General features: G+C 36.6%; 1 pseudogene; it reads left to right on the forward strand.

The window, feature by feature from the left end:
* Positions 1–1,444: 1,444 nt before the first annotated feature.
* On the forward strand, positions 1,445–7,781 carry LOC113430071 (vomeronasal type-2 receptor 26-like; annotated as a pseudogene).
* Positions 7,782–12,971: the final 5,190 nt, after the last annotated feature.

Consider the following 12,971-nt stretch of genomic DNA (forward strand, 5'->3'; position numbering starts at 1 on the left):
GCATTAAGAGTTGTTAACCTAATCCTACGTAGCTTTTTCTCTGGTAATATCACACTACTAACCAGAGCATACAAAACATTTGCTAGATCAATACTCGAATACAGTTCATCAGTCTGGAACCCACATTACGTATCTGATATTAGCACAATTGAGAAAGTCCAGAAATATTTCACAAGAAGAGTTCTCCACTCCTCTACTCGTTGTAGAATACCTTATGCCACCAGACTTGAAATTCTAGAACTAGAAAACCTTGAATTACGCCGACTTCGGTCTGATTTAAGCATGGTATATAAAATCATACATTGCAATGTCCTACCTGTCAATGAATACTTCAGCTTCAACCATAACAACACAAGAGCACACAATAGATACAAACTCAAAGTTAACCGCACCAAACTTGATTGCAGGAAGTACGACTTCAGCAATAGAGTGGTCAATGTCTGGAATACTCTACCCGACTCTGTAGTTTCTTCCCCAAACCCCAAAAACTTTAACCTTAGACTGTCTACTATTGACCTCACTCCTTTCCTAAGAGGTCTGTAGGGGCGTGCATAAGCGCACCAACGTACCTACCGTCCCTGTCCTATTGTTTCTCTTATTCTTCTTTTTATTTTTCTTATATGTACCCATTTCATGTATTCACAACTATGTATACACTTATACTTATTATCTTGTAAACAATTGGCAAATCAAATAAATAAATAAAATAAATAAATAAAATTAAAATCCACTTTTGGAATTCATTCAGTTTCCTTTCATTGTCATGAATAATGATTCTACTTTTTCTGTATAGTTGACCTATGGCTCCTTTGCCCAAGAAGAGTTCCAGGCTACTAAGTTATCTTCACTTTATTGCATGGTCCCAAAAGAGGAGCATCAATACAGTGGAATTATACAGCTTCTTCTCCATTTTGGATGGACATGTATTGGAGTCTTCACTTCTGATAAGAATAAGGGAGAACATTTCTTGCAGAAACTGCATTCATTGCTTTCTCAGAATGGGATCTGCTTGGCTTTCACACAAAAGGTTCCTCAATGTGCTCAATTAGAAGAAATTTCAGAATTTCTTGATGTAATCTCAACTATTTCTAATCAACTGACAGATCAGAAAGCCAATGTTCTTCTTGTCTATGGTGATTCATTCATGGCTCTGTGGCTCAGAAGTGTTGTGTTTCTACGTGATTATGAAAGCAAAGAAAGTGCATCATTTAGGAAGGTTTGGATCCTAATGTATCCAATTAATTTCATATTGACAGGACTTCAAAGGGCTTGGGATGTCCAGTTGTTTCACAGGGCTCTTTCCTTTACAGTGCACTCACGAGATGTTCAAGGCTTCAAAGAATTTCTTCAAGTCATCAAACCTTCAACCCACAAAGATGGATTTATTCAAGAGGTTTGGGAGCAATTGTTTGACTGCCCATTTTCAAATAAAGAATCACCCTCAATGATCAATGAAATTTATAGTGGAGAAGAGAATTTGGAGAATCTACCTACACCTCTGTTTGAGTTGCAGATGACTGGCCAAAGCTACAGTATCTACAATGCAGTTTATGCAGTGGCATATTCTTTGCATGAGGCAGTGAGATCAAAATCCCAACACAGAGAAAGTCAAAGGTTTGAATTTCCAGATCTACAGCCATGGCAGGTAATGTCTTCAAGCCACACCTATCTTTTGTTCCAGTTCCTACTTTCTCATCCATACTCTAACATGGCTTGTTTCCACTGGCTTGTAGACACAAATTGAAGCAGATACTAAGAAACAAAGACATTAATGTAACAGCTGATTGTAAGTTATAGAACAAAAGTGAATGGAAAAAAACTTGTCTTGGCAAATTTCAATTTAATCAATGGGATTTTTGTATCATCTGATTCCATAAATAACCATTTTATCACTATCTAGATTGGTCCTGTCTTGTACATTTATTCAGGCTGGCTCTAAAAAGTGACAATACATTTGCAGGCAGTCTTTTTTCCCCCTGTCCAATACACTTTTCTAAAATGTAAAAAAATATTTCCACTAAATTTTCCTGATTTAGTAAAGACTTGTTGTTAGACAGGAGAGTTAGTTTTGTGACAGTCATTCTTTGCTGATATAGATATATTATTTTCATGAAGAGGTATTGGTTTTGAGACTTATGATAAACCTCCAAGAGAGTTTGCTACTTTAAAGTTTTTTTGTCATCATTAGTGATTAAAAAAAAAAGCTGCATATTTCAATTATTGATAGTTTTTTTCTAAGTTGACATTTTCTTGTTCTATATTTTAATCTGGGAAAATTCTTTGATATCCCAGAAATTTGGAATAAAAGTAAGGAATTTTTTCATCCTTTTATCCCTGTTATAATGTTTTCCTTTTGAGCCCTCTTTCCTATCATCCTTTAAGTTCTTTAACAATTCAGTTGAAAAAACAGTTTTATTTAATGATATCAGGTGTGTGTGGCTTTGACATCAAACTTTGATTGTTTTTTCAAACAGAATTTATCAGAGAGTTAAAGTTGGAAAATTACACTCTAGTCCTCCAAAAGGAAAAGAACTGACCACTGAGAAGAACACAATTCTTTGGCACCCTGGTTTTAATTGGGTATGAAGTCATGCTTGTGTACAAAGGATCAAATTCTTTCTCTAAAATTACCTAATGAAGTTGCATTACTTTTAGAAACAAAACTGGCTCCACTATCATCTTGTTCAATTATAGTTCAACACTAAATTTCTGTTGTGATATAGAGAGAATTCATATGCTGAATTTTCCCATGAAAGTCTTCCATAATGTTACCATCAAGACCTTATTTAAATATTGGATACTTTTAAGCCAGATTAGAAAGATAGAAGAGAGAGACAGAGACAGAGACACAGAGACAGAGAGACACATGGAGGGGAGGGAATACATTTTAGCATGTATGTTTTAATTTATATTAGTGATAGTTCTTTTTGTTCATATCTGCAAGAATTGGAATTCTTGTCCGTGTGGTTTCAAGTCTATGTACATATAACCTATTCTCCAATATACTTCTATTTGAACATTTCAGGGTAGAGTATACTGCTTTTTCCCCTCCTCTTTCTCTTCCTTTAAATATACTTACCAAAGAATGCTTAAATCTCTAAAAATCTGACTAAAGGAAATTTGTCAGGTCCTAGGCTCTCAAAGGCTAACAATGAAGAAGAAAAATGGAGGCTAAGTCAATGTATGGTGCCTAGACTTGACCAGTTTGAACAGTAAATAGAAATCATATTCAAAATAATATGTTTTCATTTTGCTTTTATTTCCTTTATTTCTTTAAAATAATATCAAATTAATAATAGACCTGTACATTGACATGCAATATAGATTATCAGTTTTCTCAATTATTGAACTTTATTACAGGAATGGGAAGAATAAGTGAATGAAATTTGAATATCATGCTCTTTCTCCATTATTCTCCCCTTCCAACTCTCTCTGTCTTGCATGCTCTTTCAAGTAGCTCCATTCATTTCTTCAAGGCATTTCTTTTAACAATTCAGCTGGGGAGAGAGTGAACCTGAATGAGAAAGGGGAAGCAACAGGTGGATTTGATATCATCAACCTGATCACATTTCCTAACAGATCCTTTCAGAAAGTTAGAGTTGGAGACTTAGATCCCAGTGCTCCAAAAGGGAAAGAATTATTAATTGATGAAGATGAGGTTGTCTGGCACCCAGCTTTTAAACAGGTATACATACACATTTAATGGACTGTAATGTTTTATTTATTTGTTTATTTTATTTTATTTTATTTATTTATTTATTTGATTTGTCAATCGCTTACAAGATAATAGATATAAGTATAAACATAGTTATGAATACATGAAATGGATATATATCAGAAAAATAAAAAGAAACAATAGGACAGGGATGGTAGGTACATTAGTGCGCTTATGCACGCCCCCTACAGACCTCTTAGGAAAGAAGTGAGGTCAGTAGTAGACAGTCTAAGATTAAAGTTTTGGGGGTTTGGGGAAGAAACCAAAGAGTCAGGTAGAGTATTCCAGACATTGACCACTCTGTTGCTGAAGTCATATTTTCTGCAATCAAGTTTGGAGCTGTTTACATTGAGTTTATATCTGTTGTGTGCTCTTGTATTGTTATGGTTGAAACTGAAGTATTCATTGACAGGTAGGACATTGCAATGTATATTTTTTATATTATACTTAGATCGGATTATAATAACCATTATAATAATTATAATGATCCATTATAATAACCATGATCCATGTCTTTGTCTCTGTAAAGCCATATCAAAGCCAGTCTCTTTATAAATATATTTTTTTCTTTTTGAAAGAAAAAAGAGAGGTATTCAGGGCAAATGCTGACTGCACTCAAGCATTTACCAAACTGACAAAATGGCACAACAATCTAAAAGCTAGATTTTCATATTTGGGTTGCATTTCCACATTGTTTCCCTAAGATGGTCATCACATAAAAGTATTTACTCACCCTGTCCTTTTGCAAGCAGGTCCTGTTACACATCCTTGTAATTTCAACATCTTTATAGTAAAAATCCCATTTAATAAAATCCAGTAGCAATTTGGAAAGTCAATTTGAGGGGCTGCTACAAAGAAGAGGGGGGTCAACCTATTTTCAAAAGCACCAGAAGTTTAATGAAGTAGTATGTCTAGTTTAAAGAAGAGAAAGTTTAGGGATGTTTAGTTTAATGTATTAATAGGTCTAGTTTAAAGAAGACAAGGACTAGGGGTGACATGATAGCAGTCTTCCAATATCTAAGAGGCTGTCACAAAAAAAGAGGGGGTCAACCTATTTTCCAAAGCACCTGAAGGCAGGAGAAGAAAAAATAGATGGAAATTAACCAAGGAGAGAAGCAACCTAGAACTAAGGAGAAATTTCCCAACAGCAAGAACAATTAACCAGTAAAACAGCTTGCCTTCAGAAGCTGTAGAAGCTGTTTCATCACTAGAGGTTTTTAAGAAGAGACTGGACAGTCACTTGTCTGAAATGGTATAAAGTCTCCTGCTTGTGCAAGGGGTTGGACTATAAGTTCTCCAAGGTTCCTTAAAACTCTTGTTATTCTGTCATTTTGTTTCTTGTCATAAAGAAGCAAAATTAGTAATTGTTTTAAAAATCTCCCTTTACAAGACTTTCATGTTTATGACCAGATACTTCCAATTTCTCTGTGTAATGATCATTGCTCCCCTGGATACTGGGAGAAAGGAACTGAAGGAAAACAATTTTGTTGCTATGACTGTGTTCCATGTCCAGAAGGGAAGATTTCAAATAAAAAAGATAGGTGAGACAATCCATCAAGTTTTCATTAGACAGATTTAAGCAAAATGTCATAAACTAGGATGAATATAATTACTATTTTTAAAGGTGAATATTCATTTCTTTATTGTTGATTATGTTGATTCTGTACTGTTGATTCAGGTGTTAAAGTTTGCCCCTAAGATTCTGACAGGTAGAGTTTCCTAATACAATCCCAAGATATAGATCCATTAAATCATACATCCATTTATTTTTCACATTTTCAACTTCATTTGCCTTTAGTGGGTTTTTCCCCATAAGATTGTTCATTCAGTAAACAAATATATGAAGCATTTCTATTTAAAAAACAAACAAACATTATTTTCTAGCCTCCCCTATCTGATATCATCTTCATAACTTATGACCTTAATCATGGTAAGTCCAGCTTACCATTATCTGACTAACAAATAGTCAGTTTAAATGGAAGATCACCAGCTAATTAGAATTTATAGAGTAGCTTGGGATTTAAAGAAAAAGTGTACTAGAAATAGTGAAGAGCAAAGAAGATTACTCTTACTAAATCTCCCATGTGAAATCTGCTTTGAGTTAATAAACATTGAATTAATCCAATAAATTATTTATCTTTTTCTTGTTTGGCACCTATGAAAGTATGATTTCAGGACCACTGATTTCTACTTTTCAAAGACAACCATTAGTTCAAATTTAAATTTAAAAATCACAGTTTTTAGAAATAAAAGTTAAAAAACAATATTTTGATTGGCTCAAGTCACTGTGAATGAATGAATGAATGAATGAATGAATGAATGAAAACATTTTTTTTTCATTTGATCTGCCATTTTCTGGCCCTCCTTTACCAAAAGTAAAAGGAAGCAAAGGAGCTTCAGCAAACAAAAGAAGATTTGTCAATAGATTACTAACTTCAAAGGAACATAAGGTGGGTATTTGTAGAGCCAATATTTTCCATATAGAACATAATAAACCACTAAGGAGCAGGATAGAGTATAGAGATCAGGGATTTCATTATCTTGAAAGTAAAAGTAGATAATTCCATTTGCTTGTTAGACCAAATTCTTTTTCTTTCTTTCCTTAGGTTACTCAATTTTTATTGAACCAACTTGAAATTTAATTGAATTATACTGATTTGCACTCAGAATCAGTATTTCTTCTCTATGATTTGGAAAAGGAGAAAAAGTCCAAATGGACTATATTGATTTCACAGAATAATTGTGGTTTCAATTGTACTTTTTTCACACAAATCCTAAATGTTTCAATAGGAGGGGACTGAAATTTCATATAAAAATGACTATATTAATTATCAGCTGAAACCATAACAGCTGACATCTATCAGATGAATATTTTCAAAAATTTGGAATGGATAGGTGGCAAATTCCTTCACTTTTCTTCCAGATGTGGATGACTGTTTTGAATGTTCAGAAGATCAATATCCCAACAAAGAAAAGAAAAAAATGTATCCTGAAACTGTTAGTTTTTTTCAACTTTTGAAGAAACCTTAGGAATTGGTTTAGCTTCATCAGCTCTTTGTTTCCCTTTTTTAACATCTTGTGTACTTGGAATATTTATTAAGCACAGGGATACTCTCATTGTCAAAGCCAACAACCGATCCCTCACCTACACTCTTCTTGTCTCTCTTCAGCTCTGTTTTCTCTCACCTTTGGTCTTCCTCAGCCAACCTGGCAAAGAGACCTGCCTTCTCCGACAACTAACTTTTGGCATCACCTTCTCAGTGGCCACTTCTAGTGTTCTGGCCAAAACCATCACTGTGGTTGTGGCTTTCAGGGCCACTAAACCGGGATCTCAGATGAGGAAATGGTTGGGGAAAAGATTGACTTTTTCTATTGTCCTCTCATGCTCCATCATCCAAGTATGTATTTGTATAATTTGGTTGTCAACATCTCCCTCATTCCCTGAGTTGAACATGCACTCAAAGCTCCAAGAAATGATTTTACAGTGCAATGAAGTCTCCTTCTTCAGTGCAATGAAGCCTTCTTCTTCTACTGTGTCTTGGGCTACATGAGTATCTTGGCAATTGCCAGATTTATTGTGGCTTTTCTTGCCCGTAAATTACCTGACAGCTTTAATGAAGCCAAGTTCATCACCTTCAGCATGTTGGCCTTTTGCAGTGTGTGGATCTCCTTCTTTCCAGCCTATCTGAGCACAAAAGGAAAAGCTATGGTAGCTGTGGAGGTCTTCTCCATTTTGTCCTCCAGTGCTGCATTACTGGCGTGTATATTCTTGCCAAAATGTTACATCATTGTTTTCAGACCTGGTCTAAACCAGAGAGAGCAACTAATAAAGAGGATTTATTCATGTGATCTTTCTCACAAGGAAAAATTGTTGAGAAATAGAGTTGAATTAGCAATCTACAGAAAATATATAGTTTTTATTTCTGCAAAAAGATCTAAAGGAGATTTATTATTAATACTTATTAGGGTGACCCATTCCAAAAGGAGTACTCCTGCTGTTGCATTTTCAATCATTTTCAAAGAATATTTAACCCAATCCTTTCCGTTTTCCAACACCCCAAGATAACAAGACTTTGGAATTAGGTTTTTGTTTGGTTGCTTTTATATTGACTACATGCACGTGCATGTATGTATGACATATGGATATATATATATATATATATATATATATATATATATATATATATATATATATATATATATATATATATATAGCCTTCAGCTTTGTTCGGGTATTTTCCCACGTCATTATAGTTGTGCTTTTAAAGTTGTAGCAACGTTTCAGCAGAATCTCATCTGCCATCATCAGGCTTCTGTATTGTGTCCGTCTGTGAGTCAGACTTTTACAGTGGTTTCAGATTTAAATTTGGGGCAGCCTATTGCTGTGCCAGAATGGTTTTTTTCTTCATCCTGATTGGTTGGGAGTCTTGGTCTGTGTTTATTGGTCTCGGAGTTTGCTGTGTTCTGCTTGATTGGTGTCTCTAATATCTTCTGTGTGTTTTTTGGCTCTTTTTGTATCTTGATTGGCTGGCAGCATTGTGTTACTTTATTGGAACACACTTCCTCACTAGTCCAACACATGGAAGCCACAGGTCATAGCATCAACTTTAATGGCACCAAAACCCTAGCCACTATAGAAAATTCCAGCCACAGAATCATCAGAGAAGCCATAGAGATTGAAAAAAGACCAGAAAGCATGAACAGAAGAGATGATTCCACCAGGCTGTCAATCATTTGGAAGCCTGCACTCACAAACAAAAAAATCTCACACACAAGCCAGGCAAACACCTGGCACAAACAGATCCCCCTGATACCTCCAGCTCAAACACATCCCAACCAGGCACCCAGATGAAACCCAGCTTCCTAACTATGATAGCCGTCATTTACCCGAAGCCAAGCTGCACTAAAGACCTCCAATAAAGTAACACAATGCTGCCAGCCAATCAAGATACAAAAGAGCCAAAAACACACAGAAGATATTAGAGACACCAATCAAGCAGAACACAGCAAACTCCGAGACCAATAAACACAGACCAAGACTCCCAACCAATCAGGATGAAGAAAAACCATTCTGGCACAGCAATAGGCTGCCCCAAATTTAAATCTGAAACCACTGTAAAAGTCTGACTCACAGACGGACACAATACAGAAGCCTGATGATGGCAGATGAGATTCTGCTGAAACGTTGCTACAACTTTAAAAGCACAACTATAATGACGTGGGAAAATACCCGAACAAAGCTGAAGGCCATACATGTAAGTACCGCGAAAACTTAAGAATATATATATATATATATATATATATATATATATATATATATATATATATATATATATATATATATATATATATATATATATATATATATGTATGGTGTTCGGCTTGGTTGGGTATTTTCCCACGTCATTGTAGTTCTTTTAAAGTTGTAGCAACGTTTCAGCAGAATCTCAATGACGTGGGAAAATACCGAACCAAGCCGAACACCATACATGTAAGTACCAGCTAAAAACTTAAGAAAACAAATATATATATATATATATATATATATATATATATATATATATATATATATATATATATATGTGTGTGTGTGTGTGTGTGTGTGTGTGTGTGTGTGTGTGTGTGTGTGTGTGTGTGTATGTATGTATGTATGTATGTATGTATTTTCCCATGTCATTGTAGTTGTGCTTTTAAAGTTGTAGCAACGTTTCGGCAGAATCTCATCTGCCATCATCAGGCTTCTGTATAGTGTTCATCTGTGAGTCAGGCTTTTAAAGTGGTTTCAGATTTGAATTTGGGGCAGCCTTTGCTGTGCCAGAATGGTTTTTTCTTCATTCTGATTGGTTGAGAGTCTTGGTCTGTGTTTATTGGTCTTGGAGTTTGCTGTGTTCTGCTTGATTGGTGTTTCTAATATCTTGTCTGTTTTTTGGCTCTTTTTGTATCTTGATTGGCTGGCAACATTGTGTTACTTTATTGGAGGCCTTTAGTGCAGCTTGGCTCCGGGTAAATGGACGGCTATCATTAGTTAGAAGCTAGGTTTCATCTGGGTGCCTGGTTGGGGTGTGTTTGAGCTGGAGGTATCAGGGGATCTGTTTGTGCCCAGGTGTTTGCCTGGCTTGTGGTGTGGAGATTTTTTTGTTTGTGAGTGCAGGCTTCCAAATGATTGACAGTCTGGTGGAATCATCTCTTCTGTTCATGCTTTCTGGTCTTTTTTCAATCTCTATGGCTTCTCTGATGATTCTGTGGCTGGGGTTTTCTATAGTGGCTAGGTTTTGGTGCCATTGAAGTTGATGCTATGACCTGTGGCTTCCATGTGTTGGATTAGTGAGGAAGTGTGTTCCAGCTTTTTTGACTGCATTTTTGTGTTCATCCAGGCGGGTACTTATTCTTCTATTGGTCTGTCCAATGTATGTGGCCGGGCATGATGCACAGGGGACTTCGTATATGCCTTGGTTTTCCAGGTCAATTTTATCTTTGGGGTTTCTGAGGATGGCTGCTATTTTTCTGTCTGTTTTGAAGGCAGTCTTGATGTGGTGTCTGTGTAGTATCTTACTAATTTTGTCTGTAGTGCCTCTTATGTAGGGCAGGACTATGGAATATATATATATATATATATATATATATATATATATATATATATATATATATATATATATATATATATATATATTCTGAGGTTCTCGGTTATTTGGTATATAATCTTTGGTTATTCGGTTTTCTCCCGCGTAAGATTGGAAGTATCTAGGCAACGTTTCGATGAAGTCACATTCATCATTTTCAGGCTTGTGTCTTCGGCTCTGTGCTATCAGAACTATCACCAAAACCGAACACTTCAACAACAGAATAATCAGAGAAGCCATAGAGATAGAAAAACGCCCACACAGCATGAATAAACGAGATGACACCTCCCGCCTACTAGCCATCTGGAAACCCACCCTCATGAACAGATGAGTACCTAACATGAAGAATGACACCAGACCCACACCCACGAGGGCCACACAAGATGCTACCACCACACTTCCACGTAGAAAGCAGACTCACACCCACACAGAAGATGAGACACAACCACGGACCAGAAGCCGCACTGCAACTGCATCACTACCCACTTCAAACCCCTCTGAGCCATACATGAAGTGAACTGACACCCACCATGAAGATGCGGCAAGACCATGAACGCGAAGCCAAATAGCAGGATCACAACTCACCAGCTCAAATCCCCCAGCAACTAAGACTAACCTGAGCACAACCAAGCCCCCACCTGAACAGAACACACCTCCAGCCAATCAGAACACGGCCAAACCCCCAACCAATGAGAACACACCCCCACCCAATCAGAATACAGCCAAGCCCCCACCCAATCAAGTCACACCCCCACTAGCAGTTAAAAGGAAGAAGCAGCTGCAAGCTCACATTACTTTGAGAAGCACATAAATATATTCTTAATTTTTCACGGGTATTTATATGTATGGTATTCAGCTTTGTTCGGGTATTTTCCCATGTCATTATAGTTGTGCTCTTAAAGTTGTAGCAACATTTCAGCAGAATCTCATCTGCCATCATCAGGCTTCTGTATAGTGTTCATCTGTGAGTCAGACTTTCACAGCCGTTTCTATTTTAAATTTGGTGCTAGCCTACTGCTTTGCCAGAATGGTTTTTTCTTCATCCTGATTGGTTGGGAGTCTTGGTCTGTGTTTATTGGTCTTGGAGTTTGCTGTGTTCTGCTTGATTGGTGTTTGTGATATCATCTGTCTGTTTTGTAGCTTTTTTGTTGCCAGCCAATCAAGACAAAAAAAGCTACAAAAGAGACAGAAATGTCTGCCGAAACGTTGCTACAACTTTAAAAGCACAACTATAATGATGTGGGAAAATACCCAAACAAAGCTGAATATGATAGATAGATAGATAGATAGATAGATAGATAGATAGATAGATAGATAGATAGACAGACAGAAAGACAGACAGACAGACAGACAGACAGACCGACCGACCGACAGCTATTGATAGACTGATAAATATTGATAGACAAATATTGATTGATAGATATTGATAGATGATAGATATAGATATATAGATGTAGTTATATAATCAGACTGTGTGAATGTTTGTTTATGTATAGTGTCCCATCTCCAAGCCAGAATGGGACAACTTGCCATGGCCAACGCCCCATGAAACAACTCGCCACAGGACAATTCAACAAATATAAAAGTTAAATTAATTTCAATGGAATTAAGGCCAATAATAATAAAATGAAGTCCATTCAGAAATACAAAAGTTGCAATCATTTCAATGAAAATGTGATTACCAATAATGAAAGTAACTGAATGAAACTATTAATCCAGCATTGAATTGTTCCATGGTGAATTGGCCATGACAATTTGGTCATGATGAGTTGGCCATGATGATTTGTCTTAGACCCTCCCCAAGCTAACAAGCATTTGTACCTAGAGACATAATATAAAGGAAAGGAGAAACCCACACAGATGCAATATTTTACTTCCTTGAAGAAAAGAAAATACAGGCACTTCTTGCAGACATGGTTGGTAAACAGACTCCGTTGGTACACAGACTCTTATGTCACACCAATGCAAACACATAAAATAAAAACCTGGCAATTTCTGTAAAAATGGGACTATAGTTAAATATAGTAAAGAAGACCAAATATATCACAACACATGCAGCAAACATCTTTAAAATCAATAAACAAAACAGGGAACTGGTATATAGATTTTGCCTTTTAGGATCAAATATCAACAATAAAGGAAGCAGACCTCAAAAAATATGCTGGGTGTCAAACTCAAGGCCCGGGGGCTGGCCTGCGGTGCTTCTGTCAGTGAAAATAGACCCTTCAACTTCCTCTAGCTCCTTTTTCACTGGCAGAGGGTTCCAGGAGGCCATCACAGGCGAAAACAGAGCTTGAGAGCCCGTTTTCACTGGCAAAGCACTTGGGCCACCACACGTGCCCCCGACACTAATGATGTGGAACTGGCCTCACCCACCATGGCCATGCCTACCCTGGTCCCCCAAGGTCAAACACAACCCTGATGCAGCCCTCAATGAAATAGAGTTTGACACTCCTGCTGTAGACTAGGATAGCAAGAAAAGTTTCACGGAAGGTTTTCAATGCAATCATATGACAATACTTAACAAGATGAGAATTATGTTTGATACAACAATAACCCATTAAAATTAACAAACTATCATCCGCCCAAGCAACACATTCTCCTATCAACTCCCGATGAGCAGCCTATTCATTTCT

The sequence above is a fragment of the Notechis scutatus genome, chromosome Z, assembly GCF_049901735.1.
Source record: "Notechis scutatus isolate UNSWTSFEM ecotype Mainland chromosome Z, rNotScu1.2, whole genome shotgun sequence".
Taxonomy (NCBI): Eukaryota; Metazoa; Chordata; class Lepidosauria; order Squamata; family Elapidae; genus Notechis; species Notechis scutatus.